We start from the raw sequence: 19,626 nt of genomic DNA, 5'->3' as shown, positions 1-19,626 counted from the left end.
CTCATTACATCACCATCCCTGTACTACCTCACACACACAGCATCCTAATCCTCATTACATCACCATCCCTGTACTACCACACACACACAGCATCCTAATCCTCATTACATCACCTTCCCTGTACTACCACACACACACAGAATCCTAATCCTCATTACATCACCTTCCCTGTACTACCACACACACACACAGCATCCTAATCATCATTACATCACCATCCCTGTACTACCTCACACACAGCATCCTAATCCTCATTACATCACCATCCCTGTACTACCTCACACACACAGCATCCTAATCCTCATTACATCACCATCCCTGTACTACCACACAGCATCCTAATCCTCAATAAATCACCATCCCTGTACTACCACACACACACACAGCATCCTATTCCTCATTACATCACCATCCCTGTACTACCTCACACACAGCATCCTAATCCTCATTACATCACCATCCCTGTACTACCTCACACACACACAGCATCCTAATCCTCATTACATCACCATCCCTGTACTACCTCACACACACAGCATCCTAATCCTCATTACATCACCATCCCTGTACTACCTCACACACAGCATCCTAATCCTCATTACATCACCAGCCCTGTACTACCACACACACACAGCATCCTAATCCTCATTACATCACCATCCCTGTACTACCTCACACACAGCATCCTAATCCTCATTACATCACCATCCCTGTACTACCTCACACACAGCATCCTAATCCTCATTACATCACCATCCCTGTACTACCACACACACACACACACACAGCATCCTAATCCTCATTACATCACCATCCCTGTACTACCTCACACACACACAGCATCCTAATCCTCATTACATCACCATCCCTGTACTACCTCACACACACAGCATCCTAGTCCTCATTACATCACCATCCCTGTACTACCTCACACACACACAGCATCCTAATCCTCATTACATCACCATCCCTGTACTACCTCACACACACACAGCATCCTAATCCTCATTACATCACCATCCCTGTACTACCTCACACACACAGCATCCTAATCCTCATTACATCACCATCCCTGTACTACCACACACACACAGCATCCTAATCCTCATTACATCACCATCCCTGTACTACCTCACATACACACACACACACACACACACACACACATAATCCTAATCCTCATTACATCACCATCCCTGTACTACCTCACACACAGCATCCTAATCCTCATTACATCACCATCCCTGTACTACCTCACACACAGCATCCTAATCCTCATTACATCACCATCCCTGTACTACCACACACACACAGCATCCTAATCCTCATTACATCACCATCCCTGTACTACCTCACACACACAGCATCCTAATCCTCATTACATCACCATCCCTGTACTACCTCATACAGCATCCTAATCCTCATTACATCACCATCCCTGTACTACCTCACACACACACACACATCATCCTAATCCTCATTACATCACCATCCCTGTACTACCACACACACAGCATCCTAATCCTCATTACATCACCATCCCTGTACTACCACACACACACACACAGCATCCTAATCCTCATTACATCACCATCCCTGTACTACCACACACACAGCATCCTAATCCTCATTACATCACCATCCCTGTACTACCACAGACACACACAGCATCCTAATCCTCATTACATCATCTTCCCTGTACTACCACACACACATAGCATCCTAATCCTCATTACATCACCATCCCTGTACTACCACACACACAGCATCCTAATCCTCATTACATCACCATCCCTGTACTACCACACACACAGCATCCTAATCCTCATTACATCACCATCCCTGTACTACCACACACACACAGCATCCTAATCCTCATTACATCACCATCCCTGTACTACCTCACACACAGCATCCTAATCCTCATTACATCACCATCCCTGTACTACCTCACACACACAGCATCCTAATCCTCATTACATCACCATCCCTGTACTACCTCACACACAGCATCCTAATCCTCATTACATCACCATCCCTGTACTACCACACACACACACAGCATCCTAATCCTCATTACATCACCATCCCTGTACTACCTCACACACAGCATCCTAATCCTCATTACATCACCATCCCTGTACTACCACACACAGCATCCTAATCCTCATTACATCACCATCCCTGTACTACCTCACACACAGCATCCTAATCCTCATTACATCACCATCCCTGTACTACCTCACACACACAGCATCCTAATCCTCATTACATCACCATCCCTGTACTACCTCACACACACAGAATCCTAATCCTCATTACATCACCTTCCCTGTACTACCACACACACAGCATCCTAATCCTCATTACATCACCATCCCTGTACTACCACACACACAGCATCCTATTCCTCATTTCATCACCATCCCTGTACTACCTCACACACACACAGCATCCTAATCCTCATTACATCACCATCCCTGTACTACCTCACACACAGCATCCTAATCCTCATTACATCACCATCCCTGTACTACCTGACACACACAGCATCCTAATCCTCATTACATCACCATCCCTGTACTACCACACACACACACAGCATCCTAATCCTCATTACATCACCATCCCTGTACTACCTCACACACACAGCATCCTAATCCTCATTACATCACCATCCCTGTACTACCTCACACACACAGCATCCTAATCCTCATTACATCACCATCCCTGTACTACCACACACACACAGCATCCTAATCCTCATTACATCACCATCCCTGTACTACCACACACACACACAGCATCCTAATCATCATTACATCACCATCCCTGTACTACCTCACACACACACAGCATCCTAATCCTCATTACATCACCATCCCTGTACTACCTCACACACACAGCATCCTAATCCTCATTACATCACCATCCCTGTACTACCACACAGCATCCTAATCCTCAATAAATCACCATCCCTGTACTACCACACACACACACAGCATCCTATTCCTCATTACATCACCATCCCTGTACTACCTCACACACAGCATCCTAATCCTCATTACATCACCATCCCTGTACTACCTCACACACACACAGCATCCTAATCCTCATTACATCACCATCCCTGTACTACCTCACACACACAGCATCCTAATCCTCATTACATCACCATCCCTGTACTACCTCACACACAGCATCCTAATCCTCATTACATCACCAGCCCTGTACTACCACACACACACAGCATCCTAATCCTCATTACATCACCATCCCTGTACTACCTCACACACAGCATCCTAATCCTCATTACATCACCATCCCTGTACTACCTCACACACAGCATCCTAATCCTCATTACATCACCATCCCTGTACTACCACACACACACAGCATCCTAATCCTCATTACATCACCATCCCTGTACTACCTCACACACATAGCATCCTAATCCTCATTACATCACCATCCCTGTACTACCTCACACACAGCATCCTAATCCTCATTACATCACCATCCCTGTACTACCACACACACACAGCATCCTAATCCTCATTACATCACCATCCCTGTACTACCACACACACAGCATCCTAATCCTCATTACATCACCATCCCTGTACTACCTCACACACACAGCATCCTAATCCTCATTACATCACCATCCCTGTACTACCACACACAGCATCCTAATCCTCATTACATCACCATCCCTGTACTACCACACACACAGCATCCTAATCCTCATTACATCACCATCCCTGTACTACCTCACACACACAGCATCCTAATCCTCATTACATCACCATCCCTGTACTACCACACACACAGCATCCTAATCCTCATTACATCACCATCCCTGTACTACCTCACACACACAGCATCCTAATCCTCATTACATCACCATCCCTGTACTACACACACACACACACACACACACACAGCATCCTAATCCTCATTACATCACCATCCCTGTACTACCACACACACACACAGCATCCTAATCCTCATTACATCACCATTCCTGTACTACCTCACACACACAGCATCCTAATCCTCATTACATCACCATCCCTGTACTACCTCACACTCACACACACACACACACACACACACACAGCATCCTAATCCTCATTACATCACCATCCCTGTACTACCTCACACACACAGCATCGAAATCCTCATTACATCACCATCCCTGTACTACCTCACACACACAGCATCCTAATCCTCATTACATCACCATCGCTGTACTACCTCACACACACAGCATCCTAATCCTCATATCACCATCCCTGTACTACCACACACACACACACACAGCATCCTAATCCTCATTACATCACCATCCCTGTACTACCACACACACACACACAGCATCCTAATCCTCATTACATCACCATCCCTGTACTACCTCACACACACACACACACACACACACACACACAGCATCCTAATCCTCATTACATCACCATCCCTGTACTACCTCACACAGCATCCTAATCCTCATTACATCCCCATCCCTGTACTACCACACACACACACACACACACAGCATCCTAATCCTCATTACATCACCATCCCTGTACTACCACACACACACACACACACAGCATCCTAATCCTCATTACATCACCATCCCTGTACTACCTCACACACACAGCATCCTAATCCTCTTTACATCACCATCCCTGTACTACCACACACAGCATCCTAATCCTCATTACATCACCATCCCTGTACTACCTCACACACAGCATCCTAATCCTCATTACATCACCATCCCTGTACTACCTCACACACACAGCATCCTAATCCTCATTACATCACCATCGCTGTACTACCTCACACAGCATCCTAATCCTCATTACATCACCATCCCTGTACTACCACACACACAGCATCCTAATCCTCATTACATCACCATCCCTGTACTACCTCACACACACACACAGCATCCTAATCCTCATTACATCACCATCCCTGTACTACCACACACACAGCATCCTAATCCTCATTACATCACCATCCCTGTACTACCACACACACACACAGCATCCTAATCCTCATTACATCACCATCCCTGTACTACCTCACACACACAGCATCCTAATCCTCATTACATCACCGTCCCTGTACTACCTCACACACACAGCATCCTAATCCTCATTACATCACCATCCCTGTACTACCTCACACACACACACACAGCATCCTAATCCTCATTACATCACCATCCCTGTACTACCTCACACAGCATCCTAATCCTCATTACATCACCTTCCCTATACTACCTCACACACACAGCATCCTAATCCTCATTACATCACCATCGCTGTACTACCTCACACAGCATCCTAATCCTCATTACATCACCATCCCTGTACTACCACACACACACACAGCATCCTAATCCTCATTACATCACCATTCCTGTACTACCTCACACACACAGCATCCTAATCCTCATTACATCACCATCCCTGTACTACCACACACACAGCATCCTAATCCTCATTACATCACCATCCCTGTACTACCACACACACACAGCATCCTAATCCTCATTACATCACCATCCCTGTACTACCTCACACACAGCATCCTAATCCTCATTACATCACCATCCCTGTACTACCTCACACACACAGCATCCTAATCCTCATTACATCACCATCCCTGTACTACCTCACACACAGCATCCTAATCCTCATTACATCACCATCCCTGTACTACCTCACACACAGCATCCTAATCCTCATTACATCACCATCCCTGTACTACCTCACACACACAGCATCCTTATCCTCATTACATTACCATCCCTGTACTACCACACACACACACACACAGCATCCTAATCCTCATTACATCACCATCCCTGTACTACCACACACACAGCATCCTAATCCTCATTACATCACCATCCCTGTACTACCTCACACACAGCATCCTAATCCTCATTACATCACCATCCCTGTACTACCTCACACACACAGCATCCTTATCCTCATTACATTACCATCCCTGTACTACCACACACACACACACAGCATCCTAATCCTCATTACATCACCATCCCTGTACTACCACACACACAGCATCCTAATCCTCATTACATCACCATCCCTGTACTACCTCACACACACAGCATCCTAATCCTCATTACATCACCATCCCTGTACTACCTCATACACACACAGCATCCTAATCCTCATTACATCACCATCCCTGTACTACCTCACACACAGCATCCTAATCCTCATTACATCACCATCCCTGTACTACCTCACACACACACACAGCATCCTAATCCTCATTACATCACCCTCCCTGTACTACCTCACACAGCATCCTAATCCTCATTACTTCACCATCCCTGTACTACCTCACACACACAGCATCCTAATCCTCATTACATCACCATCCCTGTACTACCACACACACAGCATCCTAATCCTCATTACATCCCCATCCCTGTACTACCTCACACAGCATCCTAATCCTCATTACATCCCCATCCCTGTACTACCTCACACAGCATCCTAATCCTCATTACATCCCCATCCCTGTACTACCACACACACACAGCATCCTAATCCTCATTACATCACCATCCCTGTACTACCACACACACAGCATCCTAATCCTCATTACATCACCATCCCTGTACTACCTCACACACACAGCATCCTAATCCTCATTACATCACCATCCCTGTACTACCACACACACACACACACAGCATCCTAATCCTCATTACATCACCATCCCTGTACTACCACACACACACAGCATCCTAATCTTCATTACATCACCATCCCTGTACTACCACACACACACACAGCATCCTAATCCTCATTACATCACCATCCCTGTACTACAACACACACACACCGCATCCTAATCCTCTTTACATCACCATCCCTGTACTACCACACACAGCATCCTAATCCTCATTACATCACCATCCCTGTACTACCTCACACACACAGCATCCTAATCCTCATTACATCACCATCGCTGTACTACCTCACACAGCATCCTAATCCTCATTACATCACCATCCCTGTACTACCACACACACAGCATCCTAATCCTCATTACATCACCATCCCTGTACTACCTCACACACACACAGCATCCTAATCCTCATTACATCACCATCTCTGTACTACCTCATACACACACAGCATCCTAATCCTCATTACATCACCATCCCTGTACTACCTCACACACAGCATCCTAATCCTCATTACATCACCATCCCTGTACTACCTCACACACACACACAGCATCCTAATCCTCATTACATCACCCTCCCTGTACTACCACACACACACACAGCATCCTAATCCTCATTACATCACCATCCCTGTACTACCTCACACAGCATCCTAATCCTCATTACATCACCATCCCTGTACTACCACACACACACAGCATCCTAATCCTCATTACATCACCCTCCCTGTACTACCACACACACACACACAGCATCCTAATCCTCATTACATCACCATCCCTGTACTACCTCACACAGCATCCTAATCCTCATTACATCACCATCCCTGTACTACCACACACACACACACAGCATCCTAATCCTCATTACATCACCATCCCTGTACTACCTCACACACACAGCATCCTAATCCTCATTACATCACCATCCCTGTACTACCTCACACAGCATCCTAATCCTCATTACATCACCATCCCTGTACTACCTCACACACAGCATCCTAATCCTCATTACATCACCATCCCTGTACTACCTCACACACACCAACAGCATCCTAATCCTCATTACATCACCATCCCTGTACTACCTCACACACACAGCATCCTAATCCTAATTACATCACCATCCCTGTACTACCTCACACACAACATCCTAATCCTCATTACATCACCATCCCTGTACTACCTCACACACACAGCATCCTAATCCTCATTACATCACCATCCCTGTACTACCTCACACAGCATCCTAATCCTCATTACATCACCATCCCTGTACTACCTCACACAGCATCCTAATCCTCATTACATCACCATCCCTGTACTACCTCACACACACACACAGCATCCTAATCCTCATTACATCACCATCCCTGTACTACCTCACACACACACACAGCATCCTAATCCTCATTACATCACCATCCCTGTACTACCTCACACACACACAGCATCCTAATCCTCATTACATTACCATCCCTGTACTACCTCATACACAGCATCCTAATCCTCATTACATCACCATCCCTGTACTGCCACACACACACAGCATCCTAATCCTCATTACATCACCATCCCTGTACTACCTCACACACAGCATCCTAATCCTCATTACATCACCATCCCTGTACTACCTCACACACACACACAGCATCCTAATCCTCATTACATCACAATCCCTGTACTACCTCACACACACAGCATCCTAATCCTCATTACATCACCATCCCTGTACTACCTCACACACACAGCATCCTAATCCTCATTACATCACCATCCCTGTACTACCTCACACACACAGCATCCTAATCCTCATTACATCACCATCCCTGTACTACCACACACACACACAGCATCCTAATCCTCATTACATCACCATCCCTGTACTACCTCACACACATCATCCTAATCCTCATTACATCACCATCCCTGTACTACCACACACACAGCATCCTAATCCTCATTACATCACCATCCCTGTACTACCTCATACACACACAGCATCCTAATCCTCATTACATCACCATCCCTGTACTACCACACACAGCATCCTAATCCTCATTACATCACCGTCCCTGTACTACATCACACACACACACAGCATCCTAATCCTCATTACATCACCCTCCCTGTACTACCACACACACACACAGCATCCTAATCCTCATTACATCACCATCCCTGTACTACCTCACACACAGCATCCTAATCCTCATTACATCACCATCCCTGTACTACCTCACACACACACACAGCATCCTAATCCTCATTACATCACCATCCCTGTACTACCACACACACACACAGCATCCTAATCCTCATTACATCACCATCCCTGTACTACCTCACACACACAGCATCCTAATCCTCATTACATCACCATCGCTGTACTACCTCACACAGCATCCTAATCCTCATTACATCACCATCCCTGTACTACCACACACAGCATCCTAATCCTCATTACATCACCATCCCTGTACTACCTCACACACACACAGCATCCTAATCCTCATTACATCACCATCCCTGTACTACCTCACACACACACAGCATCCTAATCCTCATTACATCACCATCCCTGTACTACCTCACACACAGCATCCTAATCCTCATTACATCACCATCCCTGTACTACCTCACACACACAGCATCCTAATCCTCATTACATCACCATCGCTGTACTACCTCACACAGCATCCTAATCCTCATTACATCACCATCCCTGTACTACCACACACAGCATCCTAATCCTCATTACATCACCATCCCTGTACTACCACACACACACAGCATCCTAATCCTCATTACATCACCGTCCCTGTACTACCTCACACACAGCATCCTAATCCTCATTACATCACCATCCCTGTACTACCTCACACACACAGCATCCTAATCCTCATTACATCACCATCGCTGTACTACCTCACACAGCATCCTAATCCTCATTACATCACCATCCCTGTACTACCACACACAGCATCCTAATCCTCATTACATCACCATCCCTGTACTACCTCACACACAGCATCCTAATCCTCATTACATCACCATCCCTGTACTACCTCACACACACACACAGCATCCTAATCCTCATTACATCACCATCCCTGTACTACCTCACACACACAGCATCCTAATCCTCATTACATCACCATCGCTGTACTACCTCACACAGCATCCTAATCCTCATTACATCACCATCCCTGTACTACCACACACAGCATCCTAATCCTCATTACATCACCATCCCTGTACTACCTCACACACACACAGCATCCTAATCCTCATTACATCACCATCCCTGTACTACCTCACACACACACAGCATCCTAATCCTCATTACATCACCATCCCTGTACTACCTCACACACAGCATCCTAATCCTCATTACATCACCATCCCTGTACTACCTCACACACACAGCATCCTAATCCTCATTACATCACCATCGCTGTACTACCTCACACAGCATCCTAATCCTCATTACATCACCATCCCTGTACTACCACACACAGCATCCTAATCCTCATTACATCACCATCCCTGTACTACCACACACACACAGCATCCTAATCCTCATTACATCACCGTCCCTGTACTACCTCACACACAGCATCCTAATCCTCATTACATCACCATCCCTGTACTACCTCACACACACAGCATCCTAATCCTCATTACATCACCATCGCTGTACTACCTCACACAGCATCCTAATCCTCATTACATCACCATCCCTGTACTACCACACACAGCATCCTAATCCTCATTACATCACCATCCCTGTACTACCACACACAGCATCCTAATCCTCATTACATCACCATCCCTGTACTACCACACACACACACAGCATCCTAATCCTCATTACATCACCATCCCTGTACTACCTCACACACACAGCATCCTAATCCTCATTACATCACCATCCCTGTACTACCTCACACAGCATCCTAATCCTCATTACATCACCATCCCTGTACTACCTCACACAGCATCCTAATCCTCATTACATCACCATCCCTGTACTACCTCACACAGCATCCTAATCCTCATTACATCACCATCCCTGTACTACCTCACACACACACAGCATCCTAATCCTCATTACATCACCATCCCTGTACTACCTCACACACAGCATCCTAATCCTCATTACATCACCATCCCTGTACTACCACACACACACAGCATCCTAATCCTCATTACATCACCATCCCTGTACTACCACACACACACACACAGCATCCTAATCCTCATTACATCACCCTCCCTGTACTACCACACACACACACAGCATCCTAATCCTCATTACATCACCATCCCTGTACTACCACACACACACAGCATCCTAATCCTCATTACATCACCATCCCTGTACTACCTCACACACACACAGCATCCTAATCCTCATTACATCACCATCCCTGTACTACCACACACACACACACAGCATCCTAATCCTCATTACATCACCATCCCTGTACTACCTCACACAGCATCCTAATCCTCATTACATCCCCATCCCTGTACTACCTCACACAGCATCCTAATCCTCATTACATCCCCATCCCTGTACTACCACACACACAGCATCCTAATCCTCATTACATCACCGTCCCTGTACTACCACACACACACAGCATCCTAATCCTCATTACATCACCATCCCTGTACTACCTCACACAGCATCCTAATCCTCATTACATCACCATCCCTGTACTACCACACACAGCATCCTAATCCTCATTACATCACCGTCCCTGTACTACCTCACACACACACAGCATCCTAATCCTCATTACATCACCGTCCCTGTACTACCTCACACACAGCATCCTAATCCTCATTACATCACCATCCCTGTACTACCTCACACACACACAGCATCCTAATCCTCATTACATCACCATCCCTGTACTACCTCACACAGCATCCTAATCCTCATTACATCACCATCCCTGTACTACCTCACACACACACAGCATCCTAATCCTCATTACATCACCCTCCCTGTACTACCACACACACACACAGCATCCTAATCCTCATTACATCACCGTCCCTGTACTACCACACACACACAGCATCCTAATCCTCATTACATCACCATCCCTGTACTACCACACACACACAGCATCCTAATCCTCATTACATCACCATCCCTGTACTACCTCACACAGCATCCTAATCCTCATTACATCCCCATCCCTGTACTACCTCACACGCACAGCATCCTAATCCTCATTACATCACCATCCCTGTACTACCACACACACACAGCATCCTAATCCTCATTACATCACCATCCCTGTACTACCACACACACACAGCATCCTAATCCTCATTACATCACCATCCCTGTACTACCTCACACAGCATCCTAATCCTCATTACATCCCCATCCCTGTACTACCTCACACAGCATCCTAATCCTCATTACATCCCCATCCCTGTACTACCACACACACACACACAGCATCCTAATCCTCATTACATCACCATCCCTGTACTACCTCACACACACAGCATCCTAATCCTCATTACATCACCATCCCTGTACTACCTCACACACACACAGCATCCTAATCCTCATTACATCACCGTCCCTGTACTACCACACACACAGCATCCTAATCCTCATTACATCACCGTCCCTGTACTACCACACACACAGCATCCTAATCCTCATTACATCACCGTCCCTGTACTACCACACACACACAGCATCCTAATCCTCATTACATCACCATCCCTGTACTACCACACACACAGCATCCTAATCCTCATTACATCACCATCCCTGTACTACCACACACAGCATCCTAATCCTCATTACATCACCGTCCCTGTACTACCTCACACACACACAGCATCCTAATCCTCATTACATCACCATCCCTGTACTACCTCACACACAGCATCCTAATCCTCATTACATCACCATCCCTGTACTACCTCACACACACACACACACAGCATCCTAATCCTCATTACATCACCGTCCCTGTACTACCACACACACACACAGTATCCTAATCCTCATTACATCACCATCCCTGTACTACCACACACACACACAGTATCCTAATCCTCATTACATCACCATCCCTGTACTACCTCACACACAGACACAGCATCCTAATCCTCATTACATCACCATCCCTGTACTACCACACACACACAGCATCCTAATCCTCATTACATCACCATCCCTGTACTACCTCACACACACACACACACAGCATCCTAATCCTCATTACATCACCGTCCCTGTACTACCACACACACACAGCATCCTAATACTCATTACATCACCGTCCCTGTACTACCACACACACACAGCATCCTAATCCTCATTACATCACCATCCCTGTACTACCACACACACACAGCATCCTAATCCTCATTACATCACCATCCCTGTACTACCACACACAGCATCCTAATCCTCATTACATCACCATCGCTGTACTACCTCACACACAGCATCCTAATCCTCATTACATCACCATCCCTGTACTACCACACACAGCATCCTAATCCTCATTACATCACCATCCCTGTACTACCTCACACAGCATCCTAATCCTCATTACATCACCATCCCTGTACTACCTCACACACAGCATCCTAATCCTCATTACATCACCATCCCTGTACTACCACACACACACAGCATCCTAATCCTCATTACATCACCATCCCTGTACTACCACACACACACACCAACAGCATCCTAATCCTTATTACATCACCATCCCTGTACTACCTCACACACACAGCATCCTAATCCTAATTACATCACCATCCCTGTACTACCTCACTCACAACATCCTAATCCTCATTACATCACCATCCCTGTACTACCACACACACACAGCATCCTAATCCTCATTACATCACCATCCCTGTACTACCTCACACAGCATCCTAATCCTCATTACATCACCATCCCTGTACTACCTCACACAGCATCCTAATCCTCATTACATCACCATCCCTGTACTACCTCACACACAGCATCCTAATCCTCATTACGTCACCATCCCTGTACTACCACACACACACAGCATCCTAATCCTCATTACATCACCATCCCTGTACTACCACACACACACACACAGCATCCTAATCCTCATTACATCACCATCCCTGTACTGCCACACACACACAGCATCCTAATCCTCATTACATCACCATCCCTGTACTACCTCACACACAGCATCCTAATCCTCATTACATCACCATCCCTGTACTACCACACACACACAGCATCCTAATCCTCATTACATCACCATCCCTGTACTACCACACACACACACACAGCATCCTAATCCTCATTACATCACCATCCCTGTACTACCACACACACACACACAGCATCCTAATCCTCATTACATCACCATCCCTGTACTGCCACACACACACAGCATCCTAATCCTCATTACATCACCATCCCTGTACTACCTCACACACACAGCATCCTAATCCTCATTACATCACCATCCCTGTACTACCTCACACACACAGCATCCTAATCCTCATTACATCACCATCCCTGTACTACCACACACACACACACACACACAGCATCCTAATCCTCATTACATCACCATCCCTGTACTACCTCACACACAGCATCCTAATCCTCATTACATCACCATCCCTGTACTACCTCACACACACACAGCATCCTAATCCTCATTACATCACCATCCCTGTACTACCTCACACACACACAGCATCCTAATCCTCATTACATCACCATCCCTGTACTACCTCACACACAGCATCCTAATCCTCATTACATCACCATCCCTGTACTACCTCACACACACAGCATCCTAATCCTCATTACATCACCATCCCTGTACTACCACACACACAGCATCCTAATCCTCATTACATCACCATCCCTGTACTACCTCACACACACACACAGCATCCTAATCCTCATTACATCACCATCCCTGTACTACCTCACACACACACACAGCATCCTAATCCTCATTACATCACCATCCCTGTACTACCACACACACACACACAGCATCCTAATCCTCATTACATCACCATCCCTGTACTACCTCACACACACAGCATCCTAATCCTCATTACATCACCATCCCTGTACTACCTCACACACAGCATCCTAATCCTCATTACATCACCATCCCTGTACTACCTCACACACACACACAGCATCCTAATCCTTATTACACATATAATAAATAGTTATGCAAAGAGCAAAAACTAGAAAAAAGACAAATAAGCCTTTGTTGGGGCACTCTTCGAAAGGAAATGTAATAAATTAACAGAATTATATGAAATTAAAACTGAAATTTTAATAGTGAACTTGATAAAATAAATTCTCTTCAGTTTGGTAACTCACATGTAAAACAAAAACATATAGTGAACAAATGTAAACAACATAAATGTTGCAATCAGCATACAGTAAGAAAACAATTGTTAGTATATATAATATATCTGAGAGTGATTAACCTTGTATCACAAGTCATTGATTGAATAGCAGCAGGGGACAAGATTAATTATACCCCATATGTACTAAGTACATCAATCAGTGTAAATCCGCTGCCAGTAAGAATGATGTATAAACATGGATAAAGAGCACAGATGTTAGAATAATTACTAAGGAAAGCACTCAGTTTATATTCACATAAAACAATGTTTCACCTCACCTTTTATCTTGCATAAAAGAGTATTTAACAATATATATATTCTTCTATAAGTGCTATAAAAGTAATTCTGCTGTTAATTATAGGCAAGGTAAAAAAAACTGGCCAAATATCTAAGACCGAATTAACCCCTCTTCCTACCTCCACTTGTTTGAACATCACAGTGGGTCAGAGAGAAAACACACAGATGAGTATAATTATAGGAATAATCGAAAAAATAGTCAATATACAGGAACCAACAGTTCTAATCTATAGGTCTGCTGTAACTATCACTTCTAAGGCAAAACCGGTTTAATACAATGTAGTTGAATTGCTCAGGATCTCAGGCAGCAGTAAGATTAATTACACCATGTAACAAGATCCAGTTCTGTCTAATAGGTACAATACAATATAAGAACAGCAATTAGATCATATGAGATAAATAAGTGTCACATGGAAAAGATCTTATGGGAATGCTGCCGAAGAAGGTAAGGTCTGTGTTTAATAAAATTCTGAATCACTTCAGCTTTCCTATGTCCAATTCTAACATGGGATGAGAGAGTGCAAATACCGTAACACACAGAGGAAACAGAGAGGCCCTTCTGCTTTCCCATGTCCAATTCTAACATGGGATGAGAGAGTGCAAATACCGTAACACACAGAGGAAACAGAGAGGCCCTTCTGCTTTCCCATGTCCAATTCTAACATGGGAAAAGAGAGTGTAAATACCGTAACACACAGCAGAAGTGCCTTTCTGTTGTTTCTGCTGTCTGAGGAGAAGTGTTTTCCTTAGTCCTTATTGTAACATCTGTGCTCTTTATCCATGTTTATACATCATTCTTAATGGCAGCAGATTTACACCGATAGATGTACTTAGTACATATAGGGTTTAAATAATCTTGTTCCCTACTGCCATTCAATCAATGCCTTGTTATACAAGGTTAATCACTCTCATATATCATATATACTAATATTTGTTTTCTTCGTGTATGCTGATTGCAACATCCATGTTTACGTTTATTCACTATATGTATTTGTTTTACATGTGAGTTATCTTATTGAAGATAATTTATCCTAGTGTATATAAACTGAGTGCTTTCCTTAGTCCTGACTGTAACATCTGTGCTCTTTATCCATGTTTATACATCATTCTTACTGGCAGCGGATTTACACTGATTGATGTACTTAGTACATATGGGGTATAATTAATCTTGTTCCCTGCTGCCATTCAATCAATGACTTGTGATACAAGGTTAATCACTCTCAGATATATTATATATACTAACAATTGTTTTCTTACTGTATGCTGATTGCAACATTTATGTTGTTTACATTTGTTCACTATATGTTTTTGTTTTACATGTGAGTTACGTAACTGAAGAGAATTTATCTTACCAAGTTCACTATTAAAAGTTAAGTTTTAATTTCATATAATTCTGTTCATTAATTGTCATTATATTTCCTTTCTAAGAGTGCCCCAACAAAGGCTTATTTGTCTTTTTTCTAGTTTTTGCTCTTTGCATAACTATTTATTATATGTGTATTGCACAAATCCTGGGGGTGCACCACCAACATTACAGTCATCCAGAATTTCTTGTTAAAATGTGTGATATAGATCATTACGTTTGTTTTTTTTATTTTTGACCTAATCTATTTGTATTAGGCATTATTCACTATCATTTCTCTCCCCACTAGTGCGGACTCCTCTGTTCATTCTAATCCTCATTACATCACCATCCCTGCACTACCCCCGTATGTAACATTATCTCCCTACATGCATGTAACCTCCGCCATATACTATCACTATATATCTGTACTCTGTCCGCCATAATACATTACATGCGCCATGTTTGTTGGCACTCATGTCTCACCGTACATATATACATTGTCCCCGACAGGTACCTGTGATCTGGATTCTCCTCACCGGCCTCCGCAGTCCTTATGTCACAGAGCCGGGGCAGCAGTGATGAGTCTGTGGCTTATAAATTGCAGGATGGGAGGAGGTGAGGTGTGTCCAGCGTAGGAGAACCAAACCGCACTGATGGGGCACAAAGTAATTACTCACAGGCTCCTGTCATAGCGTTACAGCCGCAGAGACGTTACACTTACAAGCTCTGTCCTGTCTGTGCAGCACAGTAAGGAGCGTCCTCGGGATTAGTCTGAGCCTTTACTGGGGAGATGAGAAGCTGCTTTATGTGACATATACTGTGCACCTGAGAGGACACAGACCAGCAGCGCTGAGTGACTGACATAGGCAGCGTACCTGGGACCAGACATCCCTGCATTACACTCAGGGCACCCAGGGGGTGAGGGCGCGCCAGCGTTAGGGGATTAGCTGTCCTTCATGTCATTATTTCATTCATCAAATACAAAACTGTTTGTAGCAAGTCTGCAGCTGATGTTAGATGTGTCCCTGTAGTGTGAAATACACATTTAATGTATATATTATATATATAATTATATATACCCTTACTTAGATTTGGCTGCACCTTACATCTCCTTCACCTTTAGAGGGGCAGAACGTGGTGGGGAGGGGTCCCCCTAACCAGGGCCGGATTAGCAGTGGGACAGTTGGGACTGCAGCCCCAGGAATACACACTGAGGCCCATCATCGTGTCGGCACCTGGGCTTCTGCCCTGACTCTTGTTCTGCCTCCTTTCCATCCTCCTGCTGCTGCGGTACCTTGCCCGTTTGCAGCCATGACTGCGTCTTTATGCTAATGTAACAGCTGATGGTATTTGTATAGAGATGCCCCCGGCTGTTGCGCTAATCCACCACTGTGCGTATAAAGAGGCACCATCACACATTGCAGCAGCCCTAAAGAGATGCAGAACGCGGCATCCTGTGTCAGTGCTACACACCCCCATCTGGCTAACCACCCCCCTCTTACCTCCCGGGAACGCCCTATGAAATCCCCAGCTCCTGGCAGCGACCATCGTTACTCATGTACAGTGCAACATGGACGCATGCGCAGACTGAAAGCATCGCTTACTTGCGGCGTCGACATTACGTAAAACTCTGAATCAGGCCTTCAATGTAGGACTCGTATGTGAGGTACAGTAGTAGAACTGATTCCTAAATGCTTGATATAGGTAAAGAATGGCTGATCTATGAATAAACAAGACTTATGCTTGCGGCCAGAATACCCACTGCACTTTTTGTAGAATGTGAATACGCTGTATATAGTGTATTCATGCATTCATACTGGCGATAAATGGTATGCACGGCTCATGCATAATAAATTCACGTCTAAGAAGGTACCTGGTGAGCATTATAAGAAAAACATAGGCATCTCTGAGGGCATGTGGGAGGATAGGATGGGCATATGAAAGCCATGTGGAGTGTCTGGTCATTTAGAGAGCATGTGGGGTGATCTGATGATTTATGGGTAGGTATGAATTGCATTTAAGGAGCATGTGGAGTGGTCTGATATATGGGGAGGTCTCAGGAATATTCAAGGAGTATCTAAGGAGTTCTGAAGGCACAAAAGAGACCTGTTTGGAAATATTTGCGTCATTTAAGGGGTGTGTGGGTATTAAGGAGTATACAGGGAGGTCTTATTGGAATTTAAGGAGCAAATGACTAGTCTGATGGTGTATGAGGAGGTCTGAAGGGCACTTAGTGACATGTGAGTAGTCTGATGGCATTTAAGGGGTATCAAATAGATCTGATGTGGGAGGTCTGAGGGTCATTAAACATAATTGCATGAGACCTGGACACAGACATATATACATCTGTCAGTAATCATATATTTTGCTCATGCTTGCCGGCCAGTGCAACAATATACAGTATGTGGTTAAGATGAGGAAGGTGGTGGTGATGATGATGAAGGTGATAATGGTGTTGGTAGTGAATATGGTGATGACGGTGTTGGTAGTGATTGTGGTGATGATGGTGTTGGTAGTGATTGTGGTGTTGGTAGTGATTGTGGTGATGATGGTGTTGGTGGCGATGATGGTGTTGGTAGTAAAGGTGATAATGGTGTTGGTGATGATGGTGTTGGTAGTGATTGTGATGATGGTGTTGGTAGCGATTGTGGTGATGATGGTGTTGGTAGTGATTGTGGTAATGATGGTGGTGTTGGTAGCGATGGTGGTGATGATGGTGTTGGTAGCGATGGTGGTGATGATGGTGTTGGTAGTAAAGGTGATAATGGTGTTGGTGATGATGGTGTTGGTAGTGATTGTGGTAATGA

At 44.7% G+C, this 19,626-nt stretch overlaps 1 protein-coding gene across 1 annotated transcript in view; it reads right to left on the bottom strand.

Moving 5' to 3' along the window:
* LOC148454567 (tyrosinase-like) overlaps window positions 1-17,386 on the bottom strand; it is an 87,262-nt gene extending 69,876 nt beyond the window's left edge. Inside the window, exon 1 of the mRNA XM_088460761.1 lies at window positions 17,334-17,386. The gene's annotated coding sequence lies outside the window, so the exon portion shown is untranslated. The remainder of the gene's footprint in view (window positions 1-17,333) is intronic.
* Window positions 17,387-19,626: the final 2,240 nt, after the last annotated feature.

This window comes from Taudactylus pleione, unplaced genomic scaffold (assembly GCF_031769625.1).
Source record: "Taudactylus pleione unplaced genomic scaffold, aTauple2 ptg000978l, whole genome shotgun sequence".
NCBI lineage: Eukaryota > Metazoa > Chordata > Amphibia > Anura > Myobatrachidae > Taudactylus > Taudactylus pleione.
This window is presented reverse-complemented; position numbering and strand designations above follow the sequence as displayed.